The sequence below is a fragment of the Trachypithecus francoisi genome, unplaced genomic scaffold (genome assembly GCF_009764315.1).
Source record: "Trachypithecus francoisi isolate TF-2019V2 unplaced genomic scaffold, Tfra_2.0 Lachesis_group15, whole genome shotgun sequence".
Lineage (NCBI taxonomy): Eukaryota > Metazoa > Chordata > Mammalia > Primates > Cercopithecidae > Trachypithecus > Trachypithecus francoisi.
The window spans coordinates 61974244-61991733 of record NW_022681460.1 but is presented as its reverse complement, the minus strand read 5'-3'; the positions used below and the strand labels follow the sequence as shown (position 1 = coordinate 61991733).

Below are 17490 nucleotides of genomic sequence, written 5' to 3'. Positions count from 1 at the left end.
GGGATTACAGGCATGCACCACCTCGCCTGGCTAATTTTGTATTTTTAATAGAGAGAGGGTTTCTCCATGTTGGTCAGGCTGGTCTCAAACTCCTGACCTCAGGTGGTCCGCCTACCTCCGCCTCCCAAAGTGCTAGGATTACAGTCGTGAGCCACCACACCCAGCCTGTACTTAATTTTGAATACATCGTTAGCTATTAATGTTCCTTTAATTGTTTAACTTACCAGCTTTGAACTTAAAAGGCTCACTATTACTCTTTCAGAATAGCGCTAGTGAATTTATACCTCAAAGTAATTCAGTGAGTCCCTAGAAGTAGATATAAACATCTTTATGGGATTTTTAAAATCATTTATGCCCTATTTTGTATATCATATATTCCCACAATATTCCCACAATGACTTGACAATGTAGAGTTGGTTTGGGGTCATCCTAAATACTTTATAAAAGTATTCTTTAGATGGACCCTGCATATTCACATTCAACAAACCTATCATATCTATCATATTGTTGGATAACAGTCTTTCTTGAAAAAAAAAAAGTAAAATTCTCTTATCTAGGGAACAAGACAATGTTTAGTTATTATAGTCAGATCCTTAGTGGGTGAAGCAAAATTCTAAAACTTAATGGGTAATATTATATCATCTTGAGATTTGTGCAAGTTCCTAGGTGATAGTTTCTGGGTTGTGGAACAGACCTCTGACTTGTCAGACCTACTTCCAGGGCCTGATGGAAATAAGAAAAGAGAGAGACAGTGGTTTATTTTTCTGTAGTGTCCAGTGTCTTTACTATGTTTGGGTTCATGGCAGAGCAAATTCAGAGATGTGTAAAGTAAACAGTGATCTTTGTGTATATGTGTGTGGAGAGGGGTAGTTTGCTAAAGATGTTTAATATCTAGAAGGGACCAGGTGACTAATTTTTGAATTTCATATTGAAATACACTAAAGTTGCAAACCAGAAGATCTATACTCACATGGCAAAAGGTTTGTTAAAGATTCCCTGGTTTTATGATTTTCTGTGAACTGGTTTTGCGGTGTGGAATATGTTAAAGAAGTATATGAGAATCCCTCACAATGTCTTGTCCATGTCTTCACACTTGAAAATTAGTAGAATTTGCCCAATACAATAATATTGTATATTCAAGTTTCATTCATTCATTCCTTCATTCTCCACTCAAAAGGCTCAGAAAGCATCTGTACTACCATTGTGGGGAATAGAAATACGATGGAAAATATTGCCCCTTTCCTTCAGGATATATAATCCAGGAGAAATAGGCTTTACATACATAACATAACCAAAATAATTCAGTGAGAACACTTGAGTTAATGTGGTATTATCTTTTCTTTCCAGGAGTTACACCAGAGAATGATGAAAAAGAAATTGTGTGTTTTATATTCAGAACTCTGAACTGCACAGTATAGAAATTATAAATGATCAAAGTGGCCTACTGAAGTCACACACTGAAAACTTTCTTTGCCTTGCATGGAAATAATTTTAATGGCTTTGCAGATTTGCAATAGGAATTTAAGGAAAGAGAAATTTAGAATATAAGATTTTAAAATAGGAATGTATTTGTTATAATTTTGGTTGACAGCCATTTAGAAAATGTTTATTAAGCACTGTATCAGGGTTCTCTAAAGGGACAGAACTAATGGAATATATATTTATATACAGAGGGGAGTTTAATAAGTATTAACTCACATGATCACAAGGTCCCACAATAGGCCGTCTGCAGGCTGAGAAACAAGGAGAGCCAGTCCGAGTTCCAAAACTGAAGAACTTGGAGTCCAATGTTTGAGGGCAGGAAGCATTCAGTACGGGAGAAATATTTAGGCTGGGAGGCTAGGCCAGTCTCTCTTTTCACTTTTTTTTTTTGCCTGCTTATATTTTAGCTGTGCTGTCAGCTGATTAGATTGTGCCCACCCAGATTAAGGGTGGGTCAGCTTCCCCTGGACTCCAATGTTAATCTCCTTTGGCAATACTCTCACAGACACGCCCAGGTTTAATACTTTGTATCCTTCAATCCAATCAAGTTGATAATCAGTATTAACCATCACAAGCACCCCTAATATGCAAGGCATTGTGCAGGGCTCTGTGATGTTTGTAAAATGAGTCAGAACGTAAGAAACAAAGTGATAAATGACATCTAGTCTAGAAAGATCATGCTCAGCTTAGTGATTGTGGATGGCTGTGGCCCTTCTAATGATCTGCAAAGAATGGGATCGCTTGTGTATGCTGAGATTTGTCGAATGCATTTGGGTTAGAAGTTACAATATGGCATCATGATTGTATTTTGACTCAATTAATGGCTTTAAGTTATATGAAGTTATAAAAGTTTAAATGCAGATTGAGGCTATGTTGTGTTGGAATGGGATTAAAATCTTAGGTATGGCAAAGTTGTTTCATCTCCATACCAACTCTAATAAATTGCCAGTAATACTGCACTGAATAGGATTATGAGGCTGTATCTGGGCTTAGGCAAGAAATAGTATGTTGATTATTAGCAATGTCTAATATGCTGTTAGTACATTTGCCTAGTATTTCAATTATCTGTTTTAGTCGAGGGGGTCAAATAATTTGGAAAAAGAGGATTCACAAGTATCAGGGTCATAGTTCTTGAAGAACCCCCAAACTGTTGTTTTCCCTCCAAAATTAGTTCTTTGAGAACAATGAATTCACTTGGTGAATAAGCTTGGGTAATAAAAGTTGCCTTCTAAATTCATTTCTTAGGATTTGATAAATACATTGGCATATTAACAGCTCTGAAAAGCCTTTTGCTCAAAAAAAAGGCACAATGCCTTCTAAATACTGCAAATTCTCTCTCTCTCTCTCTCTCTCTCTCTCTCTCTGTCACACACACAAACACACACACACACACACACCCCACATACACACAACACATACTAGAACCAGAACTCAACCCCTTGCTTTCTACAGACCTTGATTCAAAATATCACCTTGTCAGCAGTGTCTTCTTTGTAACCCTACATGTAATTCTTAACCCCTTCTAGCTCACATGCACACATACATAGATATATACACATACGCATGTGTATGTGGTATCAAGGATCTCAATTTTATTGACACTGTAACCTAAAATTAAAATTAAGTTCAGTCATAGAACCTGCTCTACACAGAAGTGTACATCACCTCTATTTTTCTTAATTCATTCAGCCAATATACACTGAGCGTTTATTATGTGGCTATTTGGCAGGCATTGTCCCAGATACTGAGAATACAGCAAGGAACTAAAACAAACAAAAATCTCTGCCCATACGGGGCTTATATTCTAATGTGGTAGACAGACTAAGATCAATGTAAATAAGAACAAAATATAATATGACAATTATAAATGCTAAGGGAAAAAAGCAAATCAGGAAAAAGGAATAGGAAGTATGTGTGCATGTGAATTAGAAGGGATTATAAATTATATGTAGGGGTGCAAAGAAGACCTCACTGAGAAGGTGAAATTTTGAGTCAAGGTCTGAAGAAAGCAAGGAGTTGAGTTCTGGATCTCTGGAGAGAGAGCATTCCAGCAGAGGAAACAACTGGGGCAAAGGCCCTCAGGTCAGGGTATGCCAGTCATAGACAAAGAATAGCAAGGAAAAAATGAAGGGACTGGCAAGAGATGAAGTTAGAGAAAAGGAAGGTAATTATGTACCACCTTCAGCTTAGGAGGTTGGCTTGTACTTTGGGTGACTTGGAGATGTATTGAAGGATTTTCAATGAAGGACTGCCATACAAAAAAATGCTAAATATAAGTAAGAAAGAGACAACAACCAAATAGAAAATGAGGCAGAATAAGAATAGAATGATGCTGGCTCCTACATTGGGGATAGGCTGTATGGGGAAAGACAGAATGCGGAAGGCGCCTGGCTATTGGAGTTGACTATTCGAGGGATGATGATGGCAAGGACTGGAGTACTAGCAGTGAAAGTGTTCAAGAGTAGTCAGATACCAGAGATATTTTCAAAGACTGGAGATATTTTCAAGGTTGAGTTTGTAGGATTTGCTGTTTGGATATGTGGCATAAAATAATTTGAGGCATCAAGGAAGACGTCACTGGTATTGGTCTAATCACAGAAATTTTCCTTTAATAATGATGTGCTTGAATTCCTGCTCCTAGAGCCCTCCAGTCCCCACAACTGAGAACAATAAATTCCTGTGAATAGGCTTAACTCACTGTCCTTGCCGGGCCGCCAGGTATAAAGAGCAATAGGGATTCCAGACAGAGGAAATTCAGAGGGTCCTGAAGCACAGCCTGGTGGCTCAGCATCTGTTAGCCTCTCATGCTGGTGCAGCTCAGGCCTTGTACCCCGGCTTCAGACCTTGCTCTTTTGTGTCGATCGTCATGCCTCTGAATGCCCGCTTTTGTTGTCTGGGATAGGAGTGACATTCTATCACCCAATTCCTTCAATGGGATGAGGTCCTGATATAGTGCTGTATTACTGGCTACCTGCTTCCAAAATCCTTGATGCCAACCACCTGCCTGCCTGGTTTTCCATCTAGTTCCTGTTGCTAAATCTGTTGACATAGGGCCTGCCTGACTGCCGGGACATCTGCCTGCCACCTATGGTTGGACTTCTATGATGCTGGCACCTTGCCATCCTGGACCTTTGCCAGTTGCCCACTGTCACCATCCCCTAAAGCTCTGTGGCTCTTTCCATGTGTTCAGTCTTACCAATTCTTGAGTTAATTCATTCATTTAAGGATTGACTCATTCATGTTTGTATTTGTGCATTCAGACTAACATTTAGTGAAGGCTAATTGTGGTTCATCTGTCTCTTAGGTTCATCTGCAGAAGAAAGGTGAATAATTTTAAAAGGGATAGAGCCTTCTGTATGCTTTATTGTCTAGGTCATAGAGAATTTCTTAGAGTTGAGAAGGATATAGGCTAATGGTGAAAACAGATATTTGAAAGGGAACTGTGATAATTTCCCTCTATCTATAATCATCTTTTTTTAAAAAATTGAGAGTTTTTTCCCCTTGCAAATAGTATGGTATAGTGTTTTACTGCCTGGGATTGGAGTTAATTTGATTGAGGCTGGAGTTTTGGCTCTCCCACTTCCTAGCTGAGTGTCATTGGCAAGTTAATTTACCTCTGATTCCTTCATCTTTACAATGGCAATAACAACTAGATGTCTTACCGTTTGGGGGAAAATTAAATAATGTGTTCATGTAAAGTGTTTTATCATAGCTTCTGACACATACTAAGATCACAATAAATTTTAACATGTCTTCATTTTCTTCTTCTCTTCCTCCTCCTCCTTTATCTAACAGTCTAAATGGGGGCAGAAGGAACAGAGAAAGGGAATTCTTGGTAGGAGGACAATGTTCTCTGAGCACAGTGGCCTGGATAGGAATCCAGGCTTCTCATGGTGACCTGCTCTGATCTCAGTCATAACATGGTTTAGTAATTGCCTGTTTATTTGACCCTCTCCCTCATGAGACTTTTGTCTCTGTGGGCAGGGACTTTGCTTGCTAACATTGGCAGTTCCAGCCTCTTGCACAGTGGCATGTATGAAGAAGTGCCCAATAAATATTTGTTAAATAATAATAACAAAAAAAAAATAGAAGAATTCCTGATGGTGATGTCAGTTGCTAAAGTTTTTAAAAAATAGAATTCATCAGATGACGGAAGAGTCAGACTGTTTCAAGCATTAAGGATAGTGTGAGCAGAAAAGCAAGATATGAGACCTTTCCATGTGTTTAAAGAATCTGAAGTAGTGCTGGAGTCTAGGATATATGTCTATCTATGTGGTGCATGAAATTATGAATTTTGAAAGGTTGGCAGTAATCAAATCAAAAAGGACCTCGGTGCTGGATGCAGTGGCTCACGCCTGTACTCCTAGCGCTTTGGTTCAAGACCAGCCTGGCCAACATGGCGAAACTCCGTCTCTACTAAAAATATAAAAATTAGCCGGGCGTGGTGGCAGGTGCCTGTAGTCCCAGATACTTGGGAGACTGAGGCAGGAGAACCGTTTGAACTGGGGAGGTGGAGGTTGCAGTGAGCCGAGCTGGCGGCACTTCACTCCAGCCTGGGCAAAAGAGTGAGACTCCGTCTCAAAACAAAACAAAACAAAACAAAACAAAAACAAAAACAAAAAAGACCTTGGATGTACGCTAGCTAAAGAGTTTGGACCTTTTTCTGATATGCAGAGCACATAAGAATAGGAACTAGGTCGGGCGCGGCAGCTCACACCTGTAATCCCAGCACTTTGGGAGGCTAAGGCCATCGGATCACCTGAGGTCGGAACCAGCCTGACCAACATGGAGAAACCCTGTGTCTACTAAAAATACAAAATTAGCCGGGTATGGTGGCGCATGCCTGTAATCCCAGCTACTCGGGAGGCTGAGGCAGGAGAATCCCTTGAGCCTGGGAGGGGGAGCGAGATCGCGCCACTGCACTCCAGTCTGGGTGATAGAGTGAAAACCTGTCTCAAAAAAAAAAAAAAAAAAAAAAAGAGTAGGAACTAGGTACTTGAAGCTTTTCACCATTTTGTCCTTACTTCTCTTTTTCAGACTTTTATTCTTGACTAAAAATTTACTCTCTGGCAACACCAAAATGTTTGTATACCACCCCTCCCCCATCCTGCTGACATCACAATGCTTCTTTCTCTTGCTTTGTTTCTTTGCTTATGTTGTTCTCACTGCCTGAAATGTTCCCTTCCACTCCATCACCAATACCACAATTCCCCCATCACTAGCATCCCTTTCTCTCTGCTGTTACTCACACTTTAGCCCAAGACTCACCAGCTCCACGAGTCTTTCCAAGTTCCATTACTCCCAGCCAGTCATTCAACTTCACATTCAATAAGAGCTCAGGTGTGTCAAGCCTCCTGGTGAGTACTTTGTATCCATAATTGATGTAATCCTCACAACAATCCTGTAAAAAGGTACTATTATTATCATTTTTCAAGTTGCAAACTTAAAAACATACTTTAAGAAATTATTCTACATTTTATACGTGAGTAAACTGAAGTTTTGATAAGTTATCTATGGTGAAAAAGTGACTAAACTATAGCCCTTGGTACAGGACCTACAATCCCCCTTGAGTTTTAGCATTACATTCTGCTGCTTGGATGAGATCATGTGATCCTGCCCTGTGACCCCATAAACATCTATGTAACATTGTTTTTAGCAGTCTCGGTTGGGTAGAATACTAAGTTGACAGTCTTCTTTTTTCCAAATACAGTTTTAAACTTTTCTGTGTGAAATTCCTTTTCCCATTCCTTTATGAGATCTTGGGCAGATTCCATAATTATCTGGTCACTTTCCATTATTAAACTAACTCCAGTACAGTTTAAAATTTTAATTTATCTGTTCTACAACTTTTTTTTTCTTATTACAGGACAGGAGTTTGGCTGAAGGGACTTGGAATGCAGACCGGGTACAGTCTGCTCCATCATTCCCTTCCCCACCTCCCAGTGCTAGGGTTCACTTCCACAGGGTGGGAGCGATCAGGGAGGAAAGATGTAGACAAAAGGGCAAGCATATCTTTACTTAACTGGTCTTGGCCACGGTTCTCTCCTTGCTGGCTGTTTGTGCTTTGGAGACAGACACTAATAGGCTGGCATGTTCATGGGTGTGGTGAGGACCAGATACTGGGAATATCAGAGACTACAGGTGCTCCATTGGGTTCTTTGGAGGGCAGTGCACAGACTTCTCCTGTACAGTTCCCTGATATTTCAGATTCAGCTGCTGCTCCAGTACTTCTACAAGCCCCTTTCACACCAGTTTATGCCACGGGGGGTCTCCCAACAGACTTTTATTGCTGAGGCCTCCTCAATGAATAGATGGCCTTTGTGACTGGGACTCCAAGTTGACTCACAGGTAAGTTTCCTGATCTTTTCACAATCATGAGAAATTCACACAGCCTTGCTATCCCAAAGGGTAGAGAATACAGGAAGCTCTCCTGCCATCTCCACTCTCTGCCCTGTTATCCATCTAGTCATGGGGTATTGAGAAAATTCCCACCTAGGAGATGTCCATTCAGTGTACTCAAGGTGATGCCTCTGTAGCAGACACTCTAGCCTATAGCTCTTGTCTTTAAACATAGTTTTTTTAAAATATGAAATATATCATTTAGATTGGGCATGATGGCTCATGCCTGTAATCCCAGAGCTTTGGGACACCAGGGTAGGAAAAGCACTTGAGATCAGGGGTTTCAGGCCAACCTGGGCAACATAGCAAGATCACATCTCTAAAAAAAAAAAATTAACTGGGCATGGTTGTGTGTACCTATAGTCCCAGCTAGTTGGGAGGCTTATATACACTTTATTATAAAATATATCATAATATATAAATTTTATAACAAATATCTATAGATATTTCATAACTATGTATTTCATTATTGAGGTACTATTCTATTTATTGTGTTGCTGCCTGAACACTTTGTTTTTTCTTTATTGTGTTATTGTTATTTAGGTCCTGTGAGAGTTATGCTTTAAAGAGATTCCATTTTGGTGTATTTCAAAGATTTGTTTCAAGATTTAAAGATCCTTTTAGCAATTCTTGTGGTTCTGGCTTGCTAGTGACAAATTCTCTCAGCATTTGTTTATCTGGAAAAGACTGTATTTCCTTCATTTATGAAGCTTAGTTTCACTGGATATGAAATTATTGGCTGATAATTGTTTGGTTGAAGGAGACTAAAAATAGGACCCCAATGTCGTCTAGCTTTTAAGGTTTCTGCTGAGAAATCTGCTGTTAATCTGATAGGTTTTCTTTATAGGTTTCTTGGCGTGTTTGACTCACAGTTTTTAAGATTCTTTCATTCGTCTTTACTTTAGATAACCTGATGACTATATGCCTAGTTGATGATCTTTTTGCAATGAATTTCCCAGGTGTTCTTTTAGCTTCTTGTGTTTGGACGTCTGGATCTCTAGCAGGCCAGGGAAGTGTTCCTCGATTATTCCCTCAAATATGTTTTCCAAACCTTTAGATTTCTCTTCCTCCTTAGGAACACTAATTATTCTTAGGTTTGGATGTTTAACATAGTCCCAAACTTCTTAGAGGCTTTGTTCATTTTTTAAAATTCCTTTTTCTTTGTCTTTGATAGATTGTGTTAATTTGAAAGTCTTGTCTTCCAACTCTGAAGTTCTTTCTTCTGTTTGTTCGGTTCTATTGCTGAGAATTTCCAGTGCATTTTGCATTTCTCTAAGTGTGTCCTTGATTTCCAGAAATTGTGATTGTTTTTTATTTATGCTCTCTATTTCACTGAGCAATTTTCCTTTCATATCCTGTGTCATGTCTTTTATTTCTTTAAGTTGGACTTTACCTTTCTCTGGTGCCTTCTTGATTAGCTTAATAATCGACCTTCTGAATTCTTTTTCTGACAATTCAGAGATTTCATCTTGGTTTGGATCCACTGCTGGTGAGCTAATATGATCTTTTAGGGGTGTGAAAGAACTCTATTTTGTCATATTACCGTGATTGTTTTTCTGGTTCCTTCTCATTTGGGTAGACTGTGTGAAAGGGAAGATCTGAGATTCAAGGGCTGCTGTTCAGATTTTTTTGGTCCCATGGTGTGCTCCCTTGAAGTGGCGTTCTTTCCTTCCGCTAGGAATGGGGCTTCCTGAGAGCCAAACTTTAGTAATTGGTTTTGCTCTTCTGGGTCTAGCCACCCAGCAGAGCTACTGGGCTCTGGGCTGGTACTGAGGAATGTCTGTAAAGAGTCCTGTGATGTGATCCATCATTAGGTCTTGCAGTCGTGGATACCAGCACCTGCTCTGGCAGAGGTAGCACGGGTGTCAAGTGAACTCTCTGAGGGTCCTTGGTTGTGTTTTTGTTTAGTGCACTGGTTTTGTGTTAGTTGGCCTCTAGCCAGTAGGTGATCCTTTCAAGAGCGCATCAGCTGTGGTCCTATAGGGAGCATGCAAACTTGCCTTAGGGACACCTGGCTAAGTATTCAAGTTTCTCAGGCAGTGAGTAGGGCCGTAGAGCTTCCAAGAAATTATGACCTTTGTCTTTGATCACCAGAGTGGATAGAGAAAGACCACCAAGTGGGTCAGGGATAGATGTGTCTGAGCTCAGATTCTCCTTGGAGGGGGCTTGCTGCAGCTGCTGAAAGGGATGGGGATATGGTTCCTAGTCCAGTGGAGTTATATTCCCAGAGGGATTATGGCTGCCTCTGCTGAGTCATACAGGTTGCCAGGGAAGTTGGGGGAAAGCCAGCAGTCACTGGCCTCACCCTGCTGCCCGCAGCCGACAGTCCTAAAGGCCAGTCTCACTCCCACCGTGCCCCCCTAATGGCACAAAGTCTATTTCCAGGCGGCTGGTGATCAGGGCTGAGAACTTTCCCCAGATAATGAACCTCCCCTTTGAGAAAGCAAGCCCATTAACAGTTTTTCAGCAACTCAGGGAGCCTGCAACAGTAATCCAGTTCCTTCAAAGTGTCTGTGGAGTCTCTTGGCTTTCTTGATAATTTCCTGTGGTAGTTCTTACAGCAAAAGTTCACAATGTGAGTCTCCACACATTTCTCTGTGCATCCAAACAGGAGCTGCAAGCTAGTCCGCTTCCTGTCTGCCATCTTAATCCACAATTCCTCCAAAATATTTTTCGAAAATATATACATGTGGTAGGTAAAACAATGCATCCCCTCACCAGATATCTACACCTATTCCCTGGAATCTGTGAATATGGTTTTACCTTACACAGCAAAAAGTACCTTACATGGCAAAAAATACCTTGTAGTTATGATGACATCGAAGACTTTGAGATGAGGAGATTGTCCAGGTGAACCCAATCTAATGACATGGAACCTTAAAGGCATAAAATCTTTTCCATCTGTGATTAGAGGGAACCATGACTAAGAAAGAGGAATCAGAGACAGACAGTGTTGCTGGTTTCAAAGGTGGAAAATGACCATGAACCAAGGAATGTGGGTGGCCTCTGGAAACTGGAAAAGGCAAGGAAATAGATTCTCCCTGAGAGCCTCTAGAAGGGAATGCAGCCCTATGAACACCTTGATTTTAGCCCAACAAGACCTACATTCAACTCCAAACCTATAGAACTATAAGACCATATATTTGTATTGCTTTAGACCACCAAGTTTGTGGTAATTTATTACAAAAGCTGTAGAAAACAAATACAATATACATGTAGCAAAGTTATTTTTTAAGATATAAGAGTGAATCAACACAGAATCCAGAATTAGAGATTGTGCTCAGGGACTTCTGAGGTATTGGCAAATGTTTTAATTCTCCAAAGTGTAAATACATGTTATTTTGTATTAATATGTTTTAAACTGCTTATATACTCTTTATTATGAAATATATATGCACCTGTAGTCCCAATATTACATGGGACTACATCTCAATGCTAACATTGACTATAAATGGCCTAAATGCTCCACTTAAAAGATATGTAATAGCAGGATGGATAAGAATTCACAAACCAAGTTTCTGCTGTTTTCAGGAGACTCACCTAAAATGTAAGGACTCACATAAACTTAAAGGGTAGAAAAAGATATTCAATGCAAATGGACACCAAAAGCAAGCAAGAGTAGCTATTATTATATGAAACAAACTTTAAAGCAACAGCTGTTAAAAAACACAAAGAGGGACATTATATAATGATAAAAGGACTAGTCCAACAGGAAAATACCACAATTCTACATATATATGCACCTAACACTGGAGCTCCCAGATTTATAAAACAACAACTTCTTGACCTAAGAAAGGAGATAGATGGCAACACAATAATAGTGGGAGACTTTAATAGACCACTGACAGCACTAGACATCTCATCAAGACAGAAAGTCAACAAAGAAACAATGGACTTAAACTATACCTTTGAAAAAAATGGATTTAACAGATGTTTACAGAATATTCTACCCAATAACTTAGAATACACATTCTATTGATCAACACATGGAACATTCTCCAAGATAGACCATGTCTGATAGGCCACAAAACAAGGCTCAGTAAATTTAAGAAAATTGATATTATATCAAGTACTCTCTCAGATCACAGTGGAATAAAACTGGAAATCAACTCCAAAAGCAACTCTCAAAACCATGGAAATTAAATAACCTGGTCCTGAACGATCATTGGGTCAACAATGAAATCAAGATGGAAATTAAAAAATTCTTTGAACTGAATGATAATAGCTACACAACGTATCAAAACCTCTGGGATACAGCAAAACCAGTGCTAAGATGAAAGTTCATAGCATTAAATGCCTACAATCAAAAGTTTGAAAGAGCACAAATAGGCAATTTAAGGTCACACCTCATGGAACTGGAGAAACAAGAACAATCTAAACCCAAACCCAGCAGAAAGAAAAGAAATAACAAATATCAGAGCAGAATTAAATGAAATTGAAGCAACAACATTGAAAACAATACAAAAGATAAATGAAGGAAAAATCTGGTTCTTTGAAAAGATGATAGACTATTAGTAAGATTAACCAAGAAAAGAAGAGAGAAGACCCAAATAAGCTCGATTAGAAATGAAATGGGAGATATTGCAACTGATGCCACAGAAATACAAAAGATTATTCAAGGCTACTATGAATACCTTTATGTACAAAAATTAGAAAACCTAGAGGAGATGGATAAATTCCTGGAAAATATAACCCTCCTAGATTAAACCAGTAAGATATAGAATCTCTGAACAGACCAATAACAAGCAGCAAGATTGAAATGGTAATAAAAAAATTGCCAACAAAAAAAAAGTACAGGCCCAGATGGATTCGCAGCAGAATTCTATCACATCAAAGAAGAATTGATACTAATCCTATTAATACTATTCCAAAAGATAGAGAAAGAGGGAATCCTTCCTAAAGTATTCTCTGAAGCCAGTATCACCCTAATACTATAACCAGTGAAGGGCATAACAGACAAAAAAAAAAAGAAAAGAAAACTATGGACCAATATCCCTGAAAAATATAGATGCAAAAGTCCTCAACAAAACTGAATCCAGCTAGCATATCAAAAAGATATACACCATGATCAAGTGAGTTTCATACCAGGGATGCAGGGATGGTTTAACATAAGTGATACACCACATAAACAGAATTAAAAACAAAAATAACAGGATCATCTCAATAGATGCAAGAAAAGCATTTGACAAAATACAGCATCCCTTTATGATTAAAACCCTTGGCAAAATCAGCATAGAAGGGACATACATTAAGGTAATAAAAGCCATCTATGACAAACCCACAGTCAACATTATACTGAATGGGGGAACATTGAAAGCACTATCCCTGAGAACTGGAACAAGACAAGGATGCCCACTTTTACCACTTCTATTCAACACAGTACTGGAAGTCCTAGCCATAGCAATCAGACAAGAGAAGGAAATAAACGGCATCCAAATTGGTAAAGAGGAAGTCAAACTGTTGCTGTTTGCTGATGATGTGATTGTACCCCTAGAAAATCCTAAAGACTCACCCAAAAAGCTCCTATAACTGGTAAATGAATTAAGCAAAGTTTCAGGATACAAAATTAATGTACAAAAATTTGTCCAAACTGAGAATCAAATCACAAACTAAACCCCTTTCAAATAGCTGAAAAAAAAAAAAAAATACGTAGGGAATATGTCTAACCAAAGACATGAAAGACCTCTGGAAGGAAGACTACAAAACACTGCTGAAAGAAATCATAGATGACACAAACAAATGGAAACACATCCCACGCTCATGGATGGGTAGATTCACTATTGTAAAAATGACCATACTGCCAAAAGCAATCTACCAATTCAATGTAATTCCCATCAAAATACCACCATTAGCCAGATGCAGTGGCTCACACCTGTAATCCCAGCACTTTGGGAGGCCAAGGTGGGCAGATCACGTGAGGTCAGGAGTTCAAGATCAGTCTAGCCAACATGGGAGGTGTTTGGGTTATGGGGGTGGATCCTTCATAAATGACTTGGTGCCCTCCCTGCAATAATGTGTGAATTCTCACTCTATTAGTTCACCCCAGAGCTGATTGTTTAAAAAGAGCTTGACACCTCCTCTCTGTCTTGCCATATGACACATCTGCCTCTCCTTTGCCTTCTGCCATGAGTAAAAGCTTCCTGAGGCCTCACCAGAAGAAAAGCAGATGCTGGTGCCATGCTTGTGTCTCCTGCAGAACCAAATGAGCCAAGTAAACCTCTCTTCTTTATAAATTACCCAGTCTCAGGTATTCCTTTATAGCAATGCAAAACAGAGTAGTATAGTATGCTCTGCATACACTTCCAGAACAATCCGTTTCATCAACATTAAATATTTACTCTGGCAAATATTTCTCAGCCACATTATCCTATGCAGCTTTTCCCTAAAAGCTTCAGTACCTTGAGTATTGGCACTTGTTGCTTCACCACTGACTTTCACATTATAAAAGTCATGATGCCTTTGAAAGTGTTGGAACTACCCAGGATTTGCTATAAACATTTGCACATAACATAGAATAATACTCATGGTTAATGAGAAGGGTTTGGGTCATGGGGCAAACCCTTCATGAATAGATTTATACCTCCCCTTGTTGGGAGTGAGTGAATTTTCATGCTATTACTTTCCATGAGAGCTGGTTGTTAAAAAGAGCTGGACACCTCCCCACCTCCTGCTTCCTCTCTTGCCATATGATTTCTGCCCATGCCGGCTCCCCCTCTCCTTCTGCCATGAGTGGAAGCAGCCTGAGGCCCTCACCAGAGGCAGATGCTGGTTCATGCTTTTTGTACAGTCTGCAGAACTGTGAGCCAAACAAATCTCTCTTCTTTATAAGTTACCCAGCCTCAGGTGTTCCTTTACAGCAACACTAAACACAGTAAGACAGATGGGCATTTTGTAGACACAATGGGATGCAAAAACACAAAACACGATGTCAAAAATATGCTGGCAACACAGTGCATTGTAGAGTATCAGTTGTTTGCCCTGGTGATGGAGTGGCTGACTGGGAACCACGGCTTGCTGCTGCTGCTCACTATTGCAAGAGAGTATCATGCCACATACTGCAGGTCTTGGAAAATATCAGAATTCACATTTTGACATGTCAAAACTGTGATGATTTCACACCACCATAAAATAAAAAAGTTGTTGATTTGAACCATCTTAAGTCTGTATATATTATGTGCTTTGATGATGTAGAAATAATTGAGCTAACAGAAATTTAGGGGAAAATGAGAGAGGGTAGAAAAATGGAATAAGCTCACAAATGTCTTCCTAAACAATAGCAGGAAGTCAAAAGATATTATTTAAAGTGAGAAATCAAGACATTGTTAACTAGTAAATACTTAACAATATTTTAGTACAAAGGTAAACACTAAGAAGGCTACTAATATTGAAGGGACTTAGGTGTTGAAGGAGAAGAGGAAGGGAAAACACTAGAAACAAATTTTTATTATTTCTAATTTTATTAAATCTCAAATTTAATTAGTAAACAGTATAAATTATATGACAGAATTGAGACTTAAACAGGGCTCATATACTAATATGTCGGGTTATCACTCATCATAAAATAAATAGGCTTATTACTCTTATCACAAAAAGAGATTTTTCGGTTAGATTACAGTAAAACCAGTCCATATAATATACTAGAGACATGCTTGAAACAAATGATACAGAAAAGTTAAAAAGAAGAAGTTGAGAAATGTGTAACAGGAAATTCATTGAAAAGAAAGGAGAGCCCTCAAACTTTGCATTATTTCAAACATTTATTAAAACAAAGAAGGCTACTTTATAATGAACAAAATTCAAAATAATAAGTTTAAATAACAGTGTAAATTTTAATATAGCAGAAATTATCAAAAAAAAGCAAGAGAAATAGAAATACATTAGCAATGGAAAATTTTAATAAATCTCTCTTAGCCCAGGATACATCAATCAAAAAGTAAAAGATAATAGCGAAGCTGTGAACAATATAATTTTTCATGTTTAATGTTATAAATATTTGAGTTTATAAATTTTTTACTGAGGATTGTTCAGATGCTTTCTTAAGGATTAAAGTATGTAGTATTTTTTCTAGCAATTACAATTTTAGTATATCTTTCCCTTGGAAAAAAGAATTTTTAGCTGCAAGAGACTTTTTTGTTTTTTAATTTGTTATTAATTATAAGTCTTACTGCTTTTTGATAAAATAATGTTTTCTATATGATTGTTTTTTGATATATTTTTTCAGTTCCATTATCAACACCTAAAAATACCATCTGACGGCTGGGCGCGGTGACTCATGACTGTAATCTCAGTACTTTGGGAGGCCACTGCAGGCGGATCATGAGGTTAAGAGATCGAGACCATCCTGTCCAACATGGTGAAATCCCATCTCTACTAAAAATACAAAAATTAGCTGCGGGTGGTGGCAAGTGCCTGTAGTCCCAGCTTCTCGGGAGGCTGAGGCAGGAGAATTGCATTAACCCGGGAGGCGGAGGTTGCAGTGAGCACAGAACATGCCACTGCACTCCAGCCTGGCAACAGATCGAGACTCCCTCTCAAAAAAAAAAAAATCTATCTAACTTTTATTATCCAAGATATTGAATTACACATTTATCCACACAATTGGATTTGTTGATTATAGCATTATGCAATTTCCTTTATTGCTAGTGACATTTTTTGTATTAAAGTCTACTTTTCTAATATTACAACACCCAAGCAAACAAAATTTTTAACTCTATTTGGAATAATTTATGTCATTCAACCTGTCTTTAAGTTTACTGCTATTTTTTCCTACAGTGTTCTTTAGTGTGTTAAACTTAATGTATGTTTTTATTTTAGATATTATATTTTTTAGTGATTTTGTAAGAGTCCAGAGTCAGTTGGGCTGCACTTTCACCTTTGCTGCAGTGCCCAACATTTTAAACATTGTGAAAATGTCCATGTTATTTCTGCTTTTCAGTCCTAACTTCTCTTCCCTTTTTCTAACAAAAGCAGGAAAAATTATCAGGCCAAAATGATTAGAAATTTAAAATAATACAAAATAAATGAAATAAGCTTATACCTCAAAATGCTAGAAAAAGAAGAGCAAAACAAACCAGAAGTAAGAAGGAAAGAAATAATAAAGTTTAGAAAGGGAACCTAGGAAAGAGAAAAAAACAATAGAGAAGACCAACAAAACCAAAAACAAGTTTTTAAAACTCATGAATAATATTGATAAACCTCTATCAAGACTTAATTAGAAAATGAGAGGAAACACAATTGCTGAAATTAAGAGGAAAATTAGGGATAGCATCTCAGATCTACAGCAATTAAAAGAACAATTAAGGCGTATAATGTCTTTTTTCAATAAATTTGACAGCTTATAAAATTGACAAAATGAAAGACACAAACTTAACTAATGTTAGGAAAAGTAATAAACACTTGAATCTCCTGATATTTTATAAAAAATTTTATTTGTAATTAAAAATTTTTCACCAAGAAAACTCTGCTCAGATAGCATTATGATGAATTTTACAGACACTAAAGAAAGACATAATTACAAACTTGTATGAGTGGTATCAGAAAATAAAAGGCAGAACACTTCCCAGCTCATTTTATGAGTCTAGAATACCCGGCTTTTTTTTTTTTTTTTTT

The 17490-nt window shown here is 38.2% G+C and overlaps 1 long non-coding RNA gene across 2 annotated transcripts in view; it reads left to right on the top strand.

Annotated features, from left to right (window-relative positions):
• Positions 1–6753: 6753 nt before the first annotated feature.
• Positions 6754–17490, top strand: part of LOC117097258 — a 69482-nt gene continuing 58745 nt past the window's right edge. For both annotated transcript variants that reach the window (XR_004442883.1, XR_004442884.1), the window contains exon 1: positions 6754–6839. This is a non-coding gene — a long non-coding RNA (uncharacterized LOC117097258). The remainder of the gene's footprint in view (positions 6840–17490) is intronic.